At 39.3% G+C, this 17,981-nt stretch overlaps 1 long non-coding RNA gene across 1 annotated transcript; it reads right to left on the bottom strand.

The window, feature by feature from the left end:
* Positions 1-479: 479 nt before the first annotated feature.
* LOC138913077 (uncharacterized) lies at positions 480-1,573 on the bottom strand. Its single transcript, XR_011418652.1, has 4 exons — positions 1,436-1,573; positions 1,306-1,380; positions 1,098-1,251; positions 480-696 (listed from the first exon to the last, which is right to left on the bottom strand). It is a non-coding gene; the product is annotated as an uncharacterized lncRNA (long non-coding RNA).
* Positions 1,574-17,981: the final 16,408 nt, after the last annotated feature.

The raw sequence follows: 17,981 nt of genomic DNA, 5'->3' as shown, positions 1-17,981 counted from the left end.
AAAAATAAAATTTATTTTATTTAATTTGCTGTTTGCCGCTGCGTTTTGTGCAAACAAATGCGCGAACAATTCATTTAAAATGTAACGTTTACCCACACATACACAGATCGTATGCGAATGCATACAGCTGAGTGTACCCTGTAGTTCGCCGGGACTGGTCCCGAACTAGCGAAATCGCCATACACCGGGGGCTTGGGACTAACTCCCGTTTATACCACCCGCAATGTAAATTTCTATCCACTTTTACCACGGCATGTCCTAGGCGGTGGTCATATGGCGAAGTTCTGCATTACCTTTCGCCACAAAAGGGACCGATAGGTGGTCCCATATTATACCCCTTTTCGCCACAAAAGGGGCCACCTATCGGACCATCTATCGGACCACCTATCGGTCCCTTTTGTGGCGAAAAGGGGTATGAAATGGGGTTGGTGTTTTCAATACCAAAAAAGCTGAATGCTATGAAACTTCCCAAGAAAAAATACTTTTTGTTAAATTAATTTATTGTATTATAAGTAGACAATTTTTCTATTTTTTTAATTTATATTTATTGAACAAATTCCTCTGCTGACACGTTTTTGTTGAGTGCCTCATTGTTGTTATTATTTGATTTGGATTTATTTTTAAAAAATCGTTTCTTTTGCAATTGAATTGCCTTGGGAATCAATATTTCTGCATTACCAGATTCTGAAACAATATCTAAAAAAAATAAGATTTTAGTGTTTTAAAATAAAATGAGAACAGAAACTAACTTCGGCAAGAAAAGCATAAATATAAAATAAGAATAACCAACAGTTAAATGTAGACTTATTTCACGCTTTTGAAACTTGAACCGACAGACAGACGGACATGGTTAAATTCTCCATTACTGCGTAACAAACTTCTGGACTAAATTATAATTCCCTCCGCATGGGTTTAAATATATATTTTTAGATTTTGTTATACAAGCCTGTTTACATCAAACCATGTTTTAGAAGTGAAAAGCAGAAAAAGACAGAAAGAAATAGGATTAAAGACAGATGGCATTGTAAGTAAATAGATTGAAATTGAATCAAGAAACTAAGTGTATTATAAAAAATACAGTTATAATAATAACCTACCGTGAAGTGCACCATAGAAATGTGTAAAGGAGTTTACGGCTTTTTTTCCAGAAAGGCCTTTAACATTAAATCCCACAACAAACTCATCCGTGAGAACCCTCCGCAAGTTTTTTAAACCCCCTTCTGGCAGCAACAACGATCTCATGGCTTTAATCTAAAAAGGAAGAAAATTTCACTAAAATATTTATATCAAAGAAAAAAGACTTACGTAGGAGTCCTTTGCACCACTATTTCTCTTTCTCCTCTTTAACAAATCGACGAATGTGCCTGTTGCTGTTCATGGCTAAATATCACACATTATTAGGTAATTCACTTGCACAACTCATGGTGTTACTCACCTGTTGACGACACTTCAGATCACAACAAAATATAACACTTTAAATGTACAATAAGACAAATTAAATACAATGTTTACAAAATTTGGCGCAAACGTTGGGTTAGTGATGGTAGCGGGGTTGGGTAGTTATGGCAATCCGTTACGATTAATATTGCGACTACCGATATCGTATAATCGATGGCAATAAAAACATTCGCTAATATTATTTTTGTTTAGTTCTATATGTATATAAAATTAGGTACTTATATATTTATTTTATATATCTAAGCATCAATAAAATCCGCTTGTTATGGAAGGAAAGAAAACGTTTTGCTACTGAACCACCGCTATTGTTAAAAATATTGCTGCAGCTAAATTGCTCATTATTAAATATAAATAATATAAAAAGAAATAAAATTCTATCATTTATTATTTTATTTTATCTCATTATTAAGTTTGTATTTTATTATTTTAACTTTTTTTAAATTTGTTTTTTATAAAAACAAAATAAAGTTGTATTCGTTATTAAAATCATTATATACTTGTCAAAAATTTCATTTTACAATTTTTTAAACTCATATAGAAGTGTTCACATAGAAAAGTTCACTCTCCGATAACTCTTTTGCTCTTGTAAAAAATACACACGCCACCTATTGACCCTTAAGGGACCACTGGGTGGTCGATCCCTTTTCTACCCCGAAAGTGCCACCGGCCCCCTTGAGAACTACAGGGTATTTGCACACCCACATGCATGTATATGCAGTTCTCGTATACGTATATGTACCAGCACACTCACGTGCATAAATTGCAATCGCGTTTTTTGCATTTAAAATTGCCAGGCAACGGAAAGCCAACTTTTTACGAGGTTTTTGGCATATTTTTTCGAGGTTTATTTGCGGCAATTTTTTGCAGGTATTTTTAGCTTTATTTTAAAATTGATTTTTTCCAAACGCACACGAAGTGTTTGCTTAGTTTCATTTTAATTGAATGACGGGGATGATTTGGAATAGAGTTTGGTATGCAAAGTGCGATTAAATAATTAAAAAGCATTATTAAGAAATTACAAAATTAATTAAAATTTGCATTGGTTTAAAGTATTTATTATTCTACAAAAAAGGTTTATAAAATTAGTACATGATAAAAAATAGTACTAGAAATTCCTGATTGGTAGACTTTTTTTTTTCAATATTTCTATTACCTATTACTTATATATTAAATCTAAGAAATATTTGGAATACTAGGAAGTTACGTTTAAATACTAAACAATAAGCATTGAATTCAAAGGACCTGTCTGTTTTGAAATTGGTTTCTTGACCTGTCAGCTCTTCATTATAATAATCGCTAACACCGATTCGCCATAATTTCGAACCCACGTCAAGCAAAACTAATAACATCCGTTTGCGGTTTGTTCGTTTTGATTTCAATTCTGATGCTTCAACTGCGAATGCAAAGCGACTGTCAATTACACACAATTAAGCCGGATTTCTATGTATTTGGATTTCCATTTCCGCTGCGTGCTCCGATATTAAACGTCGGCCGCAAATCCACAAACGAAATGGAACGATCTAAGCCCCTGTCTGGATTTCTGTTTGTACACGGACCAAGAACGGAAATTGATTTGGTTTTTATTTGTTGTTATGGAAAATCAACTTTGTTTAGGTAACATTTTCGATTTGCCCGCCCGCATGAGGGTCGTGGGTCACTGAACTCGGGTCAATTCAATAAGCATATTATAATAATCAGGCCACAATGATGATGGCCAATCCGAAATGCACATAAAAGATGTTGACACGGGGGAAGGTGCGGGATGCGATGAGTGAATGGGAAAACTTTTTGATATATTTTGCAAACAATAATGCCAAAGGCAAATTGAGAATGTGGGTGGTTCGAGATAAACCGGGCGGATGGAAGTGCAAACAGCAAAAGGAAGGAGAAAAAGTAGAAACTCCGCATCTGGGAATGCGTATCATATGGAAACCCATCGGGATTACCCTAAACATAAGAAACACGACCAACTCTCTGTCCGAAAAAAAAACGTATAAAAAGAGACTGAAAAAACAGGGAAGAAGTAAAACAATCATAAGCATCAGAACTTTTCCATATTTCGCCAGTCCTATCCTAACTATCTCCACAATTCGCCCATCCTCTTTGGAAACTTTGCCTGGTCTGTAGCATACATTAGAGCGTGTTGAAGCGCATTGAATTGTGTATTGGGAATTGTTTACAATGCTGCAAAAGTTTTTACGTTCGCTTAGCCAAAGGCAAAGCGACTCGAAAGTTTCTTAAGCAATTGCCAGGACTCTCCAGAACAAAAAGGCACCAAAGGATGGTCGGCGAATAGCCGGGTTCTGGCATTTATTAGATGCACAGCCCCCACTGGCAATCCACTGTTCTTCGTCCTTCTGTGGCTCTGGGCCATGACATAACTTTTCGGCCGCAGCATTTCGCTTTGCGGCCGTCACCGAAGGACTTTGGCCCGGGTTTTGGGTCCCATTTTAATTTATTTAAAATACTTTTAGCTGCAGCTCTGTGGAAAGTTGCAGTGCAACAAGTTGTAACAAACAGGACAAAGGCTTCTCTGGGCTCAATGGGGAAACGAACTAAATGCTGAATAACTTTTACAAGGTCCAGCTGAACTTGTTCGTTACTTGCTAAAATTATGCAAATTCCCCCAATTATGATCATATATATATTATGTTTTTCTCTCGTCAGGTCAGCATGGCAAAGTGATTGGGGGCTTCTGCTAATAAATCAAACAAATTAGTCTGGCGTTTGTCCCCCTAGACAAAGTCAATTTCGCCTTGACTTTCGGCTAATATCCTGTCGCCGAAACTATAATCGAGATAGACCATGGCAAAATGCTGTTTGGATTTGTAATTGCTTTTGCTGCGGGCCATGTTCTCTTAATTATATCCGAATGGCTTTTTTCCAGGACCCGGCAATTATTTTGATTGCCTTCAACTGGCAATTGTTGGCCGGCCATGTTAATTTCGGTTGAAAACTTTTACAACATACGTCGCAATATTGCTTTTTATGGCCATTAATTAGAAATACAATTTGCCCCGTGGGCGGTGTGTGCTTATGTGTGCGACGAGATGGAAAAGGATGAGGATGATGGCAAGTCAAACCGGATGCAGGATGCAGGACTCTGGGCTTCTGGGGCTATTCTTGACACCTGAACAACAACAGATTCTCGGTCTCTGGGCCTCCGTCTCAGTTACATCCGCCCGAAGGACAACGATGCGAAAACCTCTGGCTCTGATGCTGACTGATGAGATTAATTAAGCAAGGCAAACAAAAGGATTTTAGTTTCGTGTGCAGATATAGATACGTCTGCTGATACACCGACACACACTACTACACACATTGTTATTGCTGCCGTTATCCTTGTTGGATTGACAGGCAGCATTGCGTATGCCTGTTGGCATTTTTATTGACAAGGACACATTAATTACTCAATGACATTGTAATCAAATATAAGCATTGCCTGAAAGCATTTGCTAGTTCATGTTCATCTTGTTGTTGTTGTTTCTGCTATTATCCTTGTTCCTGACTTTGCCAGTGAAATTGTGTGTAGTGTGTGTGTGTGTCAAAGTTCACCGTGGGTTCCGTAAATCTTTCCCCGACGTCAATATTGCGCATACGCCACCGACATCGCCACGATGCACGAGTGTTTATTTAAGCTACACCGTGGCTGTCCTCTGAGCCTGGACTCGCCCTTTTCTAGACGTCTGTGTGTGTGTGTGTCCTCAGGTCCTCTGGTTTATTAATTACGTAATTATGTAACAAATTAAATGCATGTACAAGCGTGAGGGGAGGAAGGGGGAAAGGGAGCTACTTAGACCGCTTGCTGGCATGTCGATGGAGCTACAGAAGTGGGTTAACTTGCATGCTCGGGCATGCTCCATATGATATGATGATACATCTCCTGACACACATCCCGTTCAAAGGATTGCCGCTCCAGGAGAGTGCTTCGTGTTTACTTGGTCCGCAGACCGGAGTTCTAACAGGCAGCCCAGGTACAAAGTGAAAAACATGTTTTGAAAACGAGCCACGAATGAATGGCGTGCTCCAAAATGCGAATACTTGAAATTCAGGATAAGAGCTTGACAAACAAACTGAAACTCATTGAGAATGATAGATAAACACGTCTTGGAAATGTTTAGAATTAAGTGAATGGACTTAATAACTTAAGTGAGTTATATTAGGTTGATCGTGGATTTTGTTATAATATTGTATTACATCTATGAATTAAATTAATATATTTATTTCGAACATCAATAATACAACTTTATTGTACTTAAATCAAACCAACATTTTAGTTTTAGCTTCTTAAAACGTGTTTTTTCTTGATGAAAGATAAGTTTCAATTTATTTTATCAAATAATTTAAAAGTAAAATCGTTTTCAAGACTTAAAATCACAATACTGATTCGTATTCCCAGCTAAACAAAGATAAACAACCTGAAGACCACAAATCTTCAACCAGCAGACTTCACACAACTCCCAAAGAAATCTGAGTAATTACAGATCCGACACTAAAAGTTTATCCAGTAGTCCTGCACCTGCGACGGCAAGGACATTCCAACTCCATCCAACAGCCATAAAAAAGTTTCGCTCAACGTTTTCCGCTGCTAAATGTGAGGTGTGAGTGTGGGTGAATGTGGGCTGTGGGCTGCAACATTTGTCTCATTTTCCCTGTCGCCGTCAAGAGTCTCCGGTGCTCGGCATCTCCATTTCGTCGCTGGTCCTGGCCTCACATTACACCACGGCACGCATTTAAAATCCAAATTAAATATTTCCGCATGAAACTCAAATCTTACAACTGATTAAATAACCCACGACCGGAAGAGAGAGAGAGAGAGAGAGAGAGATAGCTGGCGAGTGAGCGAGAGAGATGGCAGAGGAATCCTGGTTGTTGTTGGTTGCTCAAATGCTGCGGGGCAAGTCAAAAAGGCAGCGAAGGCAGCAAGGACTTAAAATGCGACAAATATGTGAGTATGCCAGCAAATGTACACAATGAGAAATAATCCTTTTACTTAACAAACAGATTTTGTGGCTTAAAAACCCCTTTATAAATAAATGTTCCTAAGATCCATTAAAGTTTATTAGAAGAATCAATGATTAAATAAATGAAAATATAAACCAATTAAGGTTGAAAGCATTCTTTAGAGAAATGATCTTCTAGATCCATGGTACATTTTTCTTATTTTTTTTTTTTTTTTTGATTGTTCCGAAAACCAGAATTAGTATTGTTGTTAAATTTTTCCCTCAGTGTTCGAGTGTTAAATGTGTTTGTATAATTGGCATGCCAGCAGCCATACGTTTGCGGGAAACTTCTATCCATCTCTCTCTCTCTCTTTTAATTTGGCTGTCCCTTTCCCCCAGCTGTTGTTATATGTGTTAAGAATTTTTACCATTTAACAAAACTCCGCACAGGCGTCGTTGTCCCGGGGTAATTGCGTTGTTATTTGCCATCCCATCGCCCGAAACTCGCTGGCTCCTCTCTGCGTGAAAACTCATTTGGCCTGGCCAAAAGACGGAGCACCTGGCTCTAGATGTGTGTCTGATTGTGCGTTTTATGAATGAATTTAGCCTGCTGCCGGCGGCTCCTTCCACCACACCTACACCCAAAAAAAACTCGATATGAATCGTAGGTCAATTTGACCTTTTTTAAGATCATTTTTAACTTGATATGGGGCCAGGTAAATGTGATATGGTCGACCAAAACTTATACTAGTGCGAGCGAGAAAGCATGTCAGTTCGAATTTCGAATACGACTTTCTCGCTTCCACTCAAGTCATTTTGCTCGCCATATTGATTCTTGCGCTCTTTTTCGAAGTTAGAGAATCTCTGAGAGAGAGAATTCGGCAAAATGATATTATTTAATGTAAATTTTATGAATATTTCAGGTAAAAGCGATATGAGTAGGAATAACCAGAAAATTACCTGGACTTATCGATTTTACGGCGACGTGCTTTTTTTTGTGTGTAGCTGATTGCAGAGAAGGACGAGCGGAGGACGACAATGGGGGGAGTGTGACAGAACTTCGTCCTTAGCTTTTGGCCAACTTGCGTCCTTGCTCTGTCACTCAGTCGTCCATTGCTTACAGTTACAACTTTTCCAGACAACTTCCCGTCGACTTTCACCGAAAGAAATATATTTCTATCTGATTGATTCCATTTTTGAACCAGCATCAGAGGCTTTTGTTGAAAAGTAAGTATATGAATAACGATATTCTTCTTTATAATGGTGAAACATTTTGGGAAATCAATAACTTTAGCCATTAATCTAATCTTAAATCCTTATTTTCAATATAATGTTAATTTTTTCCTGTGTCGGCCCGGCTAAGATGGTCCTGGAGGTCCTGGCTATCACGGGCCAAAGTGAAAATCATTTGCACGGTAAAACGTTTTTCGGTAAACTCGACTTGACTTGGATTTCGGAATATAAAATAAAATTACCAACAAATTGAAAATTGCATCCTGCGTGCATCCTTCCCCTGGCATCCCCATTCCCGGGGCGCCCGTTCAAGTTGGTACACGAAAACTTTTCTATTTTATACCCAAGGATTATGCTATGAATATAAAATCTTGCGAAATTACACTCGCACAGACACAGGCACACGTGCCTAAATCTACACGTAGAAAGTAACTGAAAGTTGCGGTCGTGACGTTGCAGTGGGCGGGCCAAAGGTTATGACTGTGCGAATGTGATTTCAGATTGTGTGACTTAGTTAGGGCTGCACTGAAAAATTTTTTAAGAGATTATCTATATAAAGCGCCCATAATTTTTTTTAATTTCTTTGTTAAAATAGGATAACATATATAAATTGATTTTTATAATTGATAATAATTATAAAATGGAAGTAATTACGTGTTCTGCATAAGAATAATTGTCTTAAACAGTAACTGTTTTTAAGAAATGGAATTTTAATGAATAAAATAATTTAAATCTGTTCGCTACACTTAACTAGATTAATGTAAATCATGCAATTCTTAAATTTTTGATTTAAAAAAATATTAAATTTAAAAGGATTTGATCCATTACAATTAAAATTTATTTTCGGACCGATAAAAATAGTTTTCCACCAAGTTCGAAAGGAATCTTGCCCTTGCAGCTCCCGATGCAAAGGGAAACTTGTTATCCGATCGGAGAGTTGACGCTTGCTAACAAGTTTGTGTCCCCGGGCAAAATGCAACAGCTGGCATTTGGCTGAAAGGTCGCACTTTGTGCTAACCCCCGGCTAAAAGCGCTCAGTGTAGCTTTCAAATTTGTAGCAATTTCGAGAAACTTACTTGCAGTTTCTTGCGCTGCATCCTGCGGCATCCTCCTGGCGAGGAGGTAGAAAGTAGCATCTGGCAGGGCAGCTGCCAGCGCAATCATAAGCCAACACCTAAGCACGTCAACAACACGAAATCCCTCCTCCAAGAAGATGGGGCTCCCACGCCCTCATCAACCAACACTATTTAGTGTGAGAAGCAGCGAAACTTTTTGCAGCTACTACAAGTAAAACTAAAATTTGCCAGATCATTGCTTCCGCTACGTGCAAGGATTCTGGATTCAGGATTCGGGATGCAGGATGCCGTTGCAACGTCTCGTGTACGGGAAAGGTTTTCTCGCTTTTCTGGCCTCTGGGGGAGCTGTAACGTTATTATGCATATGGAGTCCTTGCTGGCATCCTTGTTGTGATTGTCAGTGGGTGAGAGAAACTTAATTCGAATGCAGGCTGCGTGGCTTTGTTTTTGCCGGATTTGCCTAGGCACAACTTTCAGGCCAAATTAAATGTTAATTAAAACGTTATCAGCCGGGGTGCCTTTGCTTGCGGTGCCGGTTGAATGGAAATGGAAAAACCGGTCGGAACAGTTGTTGAGCATTACTGGCATTGCTGGGGCTTTGAAACTAAAGTTAAACATAATTTCTGCACCAATTGCCACTTGGCAAGTCTTCGCCCGCTGCTCACTGCTTACTGCTCGCTGTTTGCCGCTTGCTACTTGAGCGTAAATTGCACAGCTCCAGACTCGAAGTCGGAGTCAGTTTCAGAGCCACAAACACATACCAACACACCCTCATCACCACCCCCACCCCCACCCACATCCTTGCACACACACAAAGCCGGGCAGTCAGGCGAGTAAAGCCCGAGGGGTCGGTCCAAAAGGGCAGCAAATGAAATAAACGTGAGACCAAGGAAGGCATCGAGGCGAGTTCCAGTTTCCAGTTCTCAGTTCGTACACAGGAAAAAAAATTTATCCTAACGGGGTCATTAATTCTATCGTTATTCATTTAATATATTACAAGGGCTTTTTTAAAACTAGTTTTGAAGTTTAAAAAAATACATACCTACATATATTCCTTATATTTTCATTATGCAGATAGTAGGTTAAACCTTAAATAATAAATAATCGTGTACATTACTGCTTACAGTGCTTGGTGTGAATAATAAATAAATGGTCTATGAATAAATAGTTTAATAAGTAACTTAGGAAAAGAAAAACACAAATATACATAAATTTAAAAAATATAAAGGAATGTAAGTATATTTAAATATAAGAAATATCAAATAATATTAAAATATTGCTTAGTTATTCTATGGGTTGGTTTAAATAAATCTTAATGACAAATGGTAATTGATATGCCTTACTTTTTTGCTAAGTGCAGCTCTCCCATTGAGCCACTACAAAACTGCAATGAATGGTTAATCAAGCAGCCGGCTTGAACAGCTTTTGGCTTCATTTTACAGCAAGTTGCACTGGGATTGGGAATGGGAAGTGGGAAGTGAAAAGTGGGTGGGGGAACGTGGGGCTTTTGGTGGTGCGGAGTTCCAAGTGCCGGCTGCTTAACTGCAAGTGCAGGAACGAAACTGGTATATTATGTGCAGAAAACGCACATAAACAAAAGCCCCAAGCCGGAGCTAAATAGGCCGAGTGCAAAAAGGCAAATGCTGGCAAAGGTGTGCCATGCTTGACATGGCCATGGACAGGCCGCAGAAAGGACCTGCCAACTATACGGGAATTAGTATAATGCCTGGCTAAACTTTTAAGTATATAGGCAGGGGCTGCAAAAGGCCATTGTGCACTGATATGTAATTGATGGATGCACTTGACGGGCAGCTGAATCCGAGACTTTGAGCCACTTTGCAAAACGGATTGTTCGGTCAATCGGTGGAAGTTGATGAACAAAGTCCAGTAAATTATATTCCCTCCCTTTAAACATCACATTTTGATGGGTTTCATGACGCCATAAGCCCATTTTTCGTTTATTTCCAACCCAGATTGTCTTATCTAGGCATCTAAATGTCGGGTTCTAAATCAAGAACTTAATATTTACCAGGACCAAAATTCCAATCCTGCTGGAAATTTATATTTTTACGACTGCAGTAAGCTGCTTTATGGATCAGGCTTGGCCAAAGCTGAATAAATAGGACCAGATGCAGCAGTAAATTCCGCAACTACCCTGCATTACCTCTGCCCGTATAACTGACAGTTTAACTATCTGCTAAAATAAAATGAAAAAAAAGAAACGTGGATGGAAATACATTTTTTCCCGTTTTATTGGCTGAAAAGCTTAAAAACGTTGAATTTCTATTAAATATCTGGCGCACACGTCGTATACGTAATATCAGATTACGGCAACGGCTTAAAGGCAAACCAAACGAAAAAAAGGGGCAGAGATGCAAGGAAAAAAAAACAAAGCGCGGAAACAAAACAAAATAACAAAACAACAAAGGTAAATACAGAAAAGGAAAGAGTGCAGCAAATACAAAAATACAAAAAACGTTGGCATAAAATAAAATGGAAATTACACGGAGTGAGTCGATGGGAGTTGGCTTGGTATAAAGGTGCTTACGTTTTTTAATTACCTCGTTTAAGGCTTGTGTTTGTATGTGTGTGTGTTAGCCGGCTCCGCGATTGTGTTTGTGTGTGTGCGCGCTTTTATCAACTCGTTTCGCCGTGTTTTACTCACTCGCAGACGTTGCCATAAGTTTTAATTAAAATTACTTTGCTCGCTGCCTGCCGGCTGATGATGGTTGCCGCTACAGCTACAGCTACATCAACAGCCACTTTTCCATTACTACCTGGTACCTGGTACCTACCGATGCTGCCTGCTCCTTGCTCCTGATCCTTGTGCTCCTTCTGCGGGCCGAGTGCTTTGCCGTGTGCTTTTTGTTATTTGCTGTTTGGCTGCTCTCACTCATCACCTGCCCACTGTTTACGGCGGAGTTTTTGCGGTTCAGCCAGCCTCTGTTTTTCGCCTTGGCTTTTATTTTCACCCTTTACCCTGGCATAGGCCCATAGGCCCAACGGTGGATTTTTTTCGGTTGCCCGTACTGCATATACCGGCTTTTCCAGCCTACGCCTCTGACATTGCCCCATTACAATGACAATGACAGCCGTTGGTCGTTGGCCGCATTCGTTCCTGGCCGGATATTAAAACGCTGCGGAAGTTGGCAAAATATTGAACAATTATCAAGTTGCACGGTTACCACAGATGGAGCCTCTACAAAAGGGTGCAAACAAATTGGGGTGGACTTTAAGCAGGGAAAATAATAAGGGTAGGTAAAAAAATAATTCTTGATAAAAAAATATATTAAACTCTGATGTTTTATAAATTTAAATTTGAAAATTACAAATAAATTCCCTTGGCATTTTAACTTGTTCCGTTTAGGGTTCAAGTTTTTTTTTTTTAATAATATTACATTAATTAATATTAATATCTACAATCAATATAATGTAATCATATTTTCATAAAATAATAGATAATATTTATGAAATAAATTAAAAACTGTTGTATAGGCCAAATTTTGCAAGTTATAAAGTTCTTACTAATTATATTTATTTTTATTTAATTTTAAATATCTAAACGGCGTGCCAAAAAATTATACAATTGTACTTTGTTTAACAGTACACATTTTCATAGTATAAATACATAATCTCTCGCCATTCAGAATTTAGCATTAAAGCTCAAGTTAAAATTATGAAAAGGCGGATGTATTTATTGAGCGCTGATATTCAACTGGGCATGACAATCCGCTGGCATTTAGTTTCCAAGCCCGGCTTTATGGACTCCGACTCCCCGGCGTCGTCGTCATCATTCAAACAATCAGCCAACTGTGAAGCGGAGCAGCCAAACGAGCGGCTCTAAACGCGCAGTTCAACGCTTGGCTTGTGTTGGCCCCAAACGCGCGGGGGGTCCGACTGGGCGGTGGTGCTGGTTATGCTGGTGACTCTGAAGGATTCCGGGGGTTATGGGCGTCCTGCGGATGGAGCTGGGAGTATATTTGCCACATGCTGATAAGCAGACATAATAATAAAAAATGTATGAGCTGCCTGGCAAGCGGCAGTCATAATAAAATGTGCAAAATAAAATGGAATGGCGAGCGCAACCACAGCGAGGGAGCCCGAATGCCAGGACTTAGGATGAAGACCAGGACCAGGACGAGGACGAGAATGTTGGCGGCAACGGATGTGCGCCAAAAGCAGCAACGGAAACGTTGCACAATTTTGCGGCGACAGCGCCAAGATGGGAGGGGCGTGGCCGGGGGCGAAGGGCGGGAGGCGAGGGACAAATGCGACATAATGAAGTCAAAAGTTGTGGCGGCCACCAGGCCGAAAGGAGTTTTGAACGTTTTGCTAATGAGAGCTCAGAAAGCTGGCTGCGATTATCAGGGCCAAAACACCGAAGCAGGCGGTCTGAGACCAGATGATGGCTAATACCATCTCTCAACTGGTGCATCGCTATTTCAAAGGAATTTATTTTTGTAGCTAAGAGAAGCTGGCAGAGATGCACTGTGAAATATAAGAGAACACCATTCCTTTTATATTGACAACTTAAATGTGTTGACTAAATGAATTATATTTACTTAGCATATTGGTTCTTCATATTTCCTAACTTATTTTCCTTCTTCCTACCTTAAAAGGACTTGCTATACAAAAAAAAAATTCTATATAACGGGAGAAATACTAAAAAAAATGATCGATTGGCAATTTTATTACGATCTTAGCCTAATATAATCGAAGCTCGATTTTTACCTCGTCCAGAGGTCCTTTTGCTTGCAAATATATAGTTGTCATCGAATATCTAACATCCCATTCGGAAAAATTAATCGGTTTATAGATGTTTTCTTCCCTTCTTGTTTAAAATTAAGCCTAAATTAGTAATGCGTATGTTTTTACTAGTAGGAATTCGAGTTTGAGTGGTATAAGGGTCTATATAGGTCTTTTATGATAGAGAACGTTCACGAGATTTGAGGATCCTAGCCCGACTGAATGCTTAAGTTATTGCTTGAATTTAGTTTATCATAAAATTGTTAACAATTGCTCTCTGTGCAATGCAGCTTGGAAAAACAACATGTTGGTTGCGTAACTTGCTTAATACGAAAAACCAACAAGAAAAAGCTGCAAAAATATCTGCACATTATGCCACTCAACGCTGCTCAGTTGGCTGGTGCCGATGGTGTTCATATTTTGCGACAGGGGCGACAACATTCATGGCCTTTGGCATTAAGAACCTTCATAAATTCCAGAGAGCAGCCAATGAGCAGTGGAGTCTCCTCCATCACGAGATGCTGTCGTTTTCTGGCAGCAAAGTCTGCATTTGATTGATACTTGATGGGCGCCGCAGAGGGTCGAGGGGGGGCGTCGTCGAAATGTGCGACCAGGCGATGGTGTTGATGTTGTTGATGTTATTTTGTGTTGCTGTTTGTTTGCCCCATCGCTGATATTCCTCCTGTTTTTGTTGTCACAAGCACAACAATTTAATAATAGATTCATTACACATACACACATACGAAGCCCCATCCTCTGGACTAGAAAAATAACGAAACATCTTTCTCTTGACAGTTGGGCGCGCTTGCCGCATCATGCGTATCATTATGTCAAAAGAAAATATGTGTCTCTATATCGAATATAATAAATTGAATATATTTTCATCAGCAATAGGAGCGAAAACAGCCGCAATAATAACATTGCCAGCAGCAACATCATGTTAACAAATAAAGTCGGCAGTGGGAGAGCTCTGCATCAAAAAATTTGCGTGGGAAGTGTACACTGTGCAGATATGGAAATGCGTTGTAAACAAATTAAGTAGTTCAGTGATATCGATTTTTTTTTTAAAGGCATTAGATTAGTGATTAGATATGGGAAAATTAAAAAAAAAACTTTTACAAATTCATTTTAATAAAGATATAAATATTAAATTAAAAAATTTAATAATTCTACATGCCTACATATATTTATAAATTATTTGTTTTTTGTACAAAAAGTTACATAATTGCTTAACTTATGTATTAAAAACACAAATGAAAACATTGAAACTATAAAAAAGGGAATACTTATTAATGGTTCGGGAAATATCTTCTCATACCTACATAATTTTTACAGATCTATTTACTTTTAATTACTAAAAATGTTTTCCAAACAAGAAGTGAACATATCCCTTTTTTCAGATCCTGTATCCTGACAGGACAGCGAAACTTAGCCGAGGCGTCGAGGCGCTAACAGTTTTGAAGTTTATTTGGCATGTGGCAACATTCAGCCGGCAGTCGAGAGCCGCCACTCTCTGTTTATCTGCCGCAGAGGGTTATTATCTCCCAACAGTCAGTCGGAGGGTGCAGGATATAACCCAGCCCGACCCTTCATCGAAGACCCTTTCGCTGTTTTTCAATAACGTTTGCTCTGGACGAAGGATGCGGTGTATAAAAATTTCATAGAAACTTGCTTTGATATTTTATTTATTTTTATTTGCCCTGCCACTACTCGCTTCTTTATCGCCCTTCCGTCTTGGCTCATTTTTCTTGCTTCTTGCTGTTTCTAATCAATTCCAAATCATTTAGCACACGCATGAGCTGTCAGTGTCTGCATTAGTGTGCGTGCGCTTGTACTTATCTGCGTCTGTGTGTGTTTGTGTGGCTGTGTGGAAGCCATTTTGATTGCGTTAAAGTTGTGCGGCTTTAAGCCGCCCAAAGGCAAATGGCGGTCATAAATCAGGAGCGTGACAGGGCGCAAAAGCCAGCCGACAAAAGCCAAAAGCTGTGCGGGTAATTATGGCTAATTAACGTGCCGAAAGCCAGCGGCAGTCGGCCAGTCGATATTACGATATTACGATCCAAATATCGCAAACTTCTTTTAATAAAATCATCAAATTCGCCTCGAGGCGGCATAAAAGGCTTTTGCGGCAGCCATAAAAACGTCGTCGTCAATCCGTCGTCAATGTCCGAATGTCCCGAGTCCCAGGCCCTCGAATGTTTATGGCCAGCACATGCTCCATTCTGGAGTTGTAGTGGCTTCAATGGGTCTGTAATTTAAGTGGCGTAAATTATGGTCAAGAGGTTGCTCGCCGCCTTGAACCCTTGAACCGGAAAAGGGCAACCCGATGTCCCATTATCCTGGTATCCCGGTTTCTGGTCCCTGGTCACTTGCTTTGTTACATGTGTGAAGCTCCTCCTGCTACCCAAGGCAATTTCTGGCCATTTTATGTGCGTACCAGACCAAATATGACAGTCCCCGCACAGAATGTAATTTCAGCAGAGAAATTATAAACAGCAGGGACATTTTCCAGTCTCAGTTTCCACTTCTTCCTCTTTTTCCACTCGCCCAGCTAAGGAAAACTTCTGCCGAAGTTCATTTTTCCGAGCCAAAGTATCTTCTCCTGCCGTATTTACTTTGGTCCAGTGCGGAATGCGCAATTCAGCACGTTTCCATTGTTCATAATAAATGTTCATAAATAAGTTGATTAGTTTTTTATGTGGTTAGCTGGTGGAACGAGTGGCATTTCGGGCGCCGTCTTGAGGATGCCCTGATTCCTTGAGGACGGTAATTGAAAATGGCTCTTAGTGCGTGATTATTACATTTTTTTGCGCCACATTACAACGTGATAGGACAAAAATGGCAGCGACTGTCTCCACTGCCAAGATGTTTATTGTGTATTAACTTAAATTGGAAAAAGTGCGCCGTAAGCTGCTTTTGTGCTGATCGAAATGGGCAGAGTCTTTGTGAACCATATTTAAAATTGCATTAGTACTTCGAAAGATAAACAAGTTTTTAATCTATAGTTAGAATCAAATGTAATTTTGTTAGCTTGATAAATGTGAACTAACTGCGATTTTATTGGAGCTTACTAACTTTTGACTTAATTTAAACAGAAACTTATTTATTCCTTGAATGTGACTCACAAATTCACATATTTTATGAAGTTTTGCAGTCGAAACTTAAATTTGCAATCGTTTTGCTCGCCTTCAGAAAACTTTGACTATTTGAAAATGTCCTATTTTATGACCAAATCACTTCAAATAAACTTTTCTTTAATAGACTTCTCTGTCGGCCCGTTACAGTTTCCCAATTGTCTCTCTGTCTAAAACGGAAACTAAGTAACGGTTATTTCATCTTAAAGTGTGCATTTGTATATGTTATTTTGGCCTTCTTCATCGCAATTTCCGCTACGCCAATAGAAATTCTGAATTCAGTGGAAAACTTTAGAAAACTTTGCCACATTCGGGCGAAAGTCTCAGTTGAAATGCTCAACAACTAGTTGGCAAATTGTTTGCCATTGCAATTTCCGTTTGATAGAGACAAAAACGATCTTAAAACAATCTATTTTTTATAGCTGGTAATAGATTTTCTTTCAGTCTGTTTGGTTTTACTCTTCGATTGGGTAGTTGCTGCTTGTTAAACGTTTAAAATTGAATTTTCTTATATAGTATGTCACATTAAGTAAAAAGCTTAAGCCCTTAGATAAGAAATAGATGAAAATAATTTAGAGACTCTTTTCTAAGTAGGTAATAAGTATTTAATTTATGTCATTTTTTATTTATTTGTTTTTAATTATTAACAAATGGGTTGACTGTTTGATGATTCGAATTCAGCTGTTAACTGAGCCATCAGAGTTGCAACAAGCTAGGATATTGAGTGATTGTTGGGACAACTTTTAATTATTTTACGTGCTACGTTTGGCACACACAATGCCATCTTCGAGTTGGGCTGCAAATGCATTTTGCATAATTTGTTTGTGCGCCGAGGCGTGCGCAGGCTTCATCATCGTCATTCAGAAGCCCATTCCGATTTCGATTCCCATTCCCAACCCATTCCCGTCGTCATCGTTGGAGCTTATCATATCAATCTCCTGGCTCAACCCATTTGCTGACTGTCAACACGGGGAGGGGGTGCAATTGAGGAGTTCTGGGGCGACACTCTATATGTGTATACCTGTGTGTGCTGTGTGTGTGTGTGTGTCAAACATCAACCCTCTCTTGGCCACACACACTTACACTCTCACTTTAATTTATGTGCCACGACCCTCCGTGGCCCAAACAATGTCACTTGGCTTTTGTAAGCTCACGTGTTACATGCAAATGCAAAAGCGCTTCCTGACTTGCCTGCCTGCCTTTGTTTTGTCTCTTCTTCGGCGAGGGTTTAAGTGTGGGTAAATATTGTAATGATGTATGGTGATATCCTTTGTGCCAGTGCCAGCCCCCTTCTATCATCAGTTGATTGAAATCACTCCTTATCCTATCCACAAGTTCCCCTACCAAAAGCTTTCCTCAAGTGCTTCCAACCACTTGAAGACATTTTTTCA

The sequence above is a fragment of the Drosophila takahashii genome, chromosome 3L (assembly GCF_030179915.1).
Source record: "Drosophila takahashii strain IR98-3 E-12201 chromosome 3L, DtakHiC1v2, whole genome shotgun sequence".
In the NCBI taxonomy this organism is placed as follows: Eukaryota; Metazoa; Arthropoda; class Insecta; order Diptera; family Drosophilidae; genus Drosophila; species Drosophila takahashii.
This window is presented reverse-complemented; position numbering and strand designations above follow the sequence as displayed.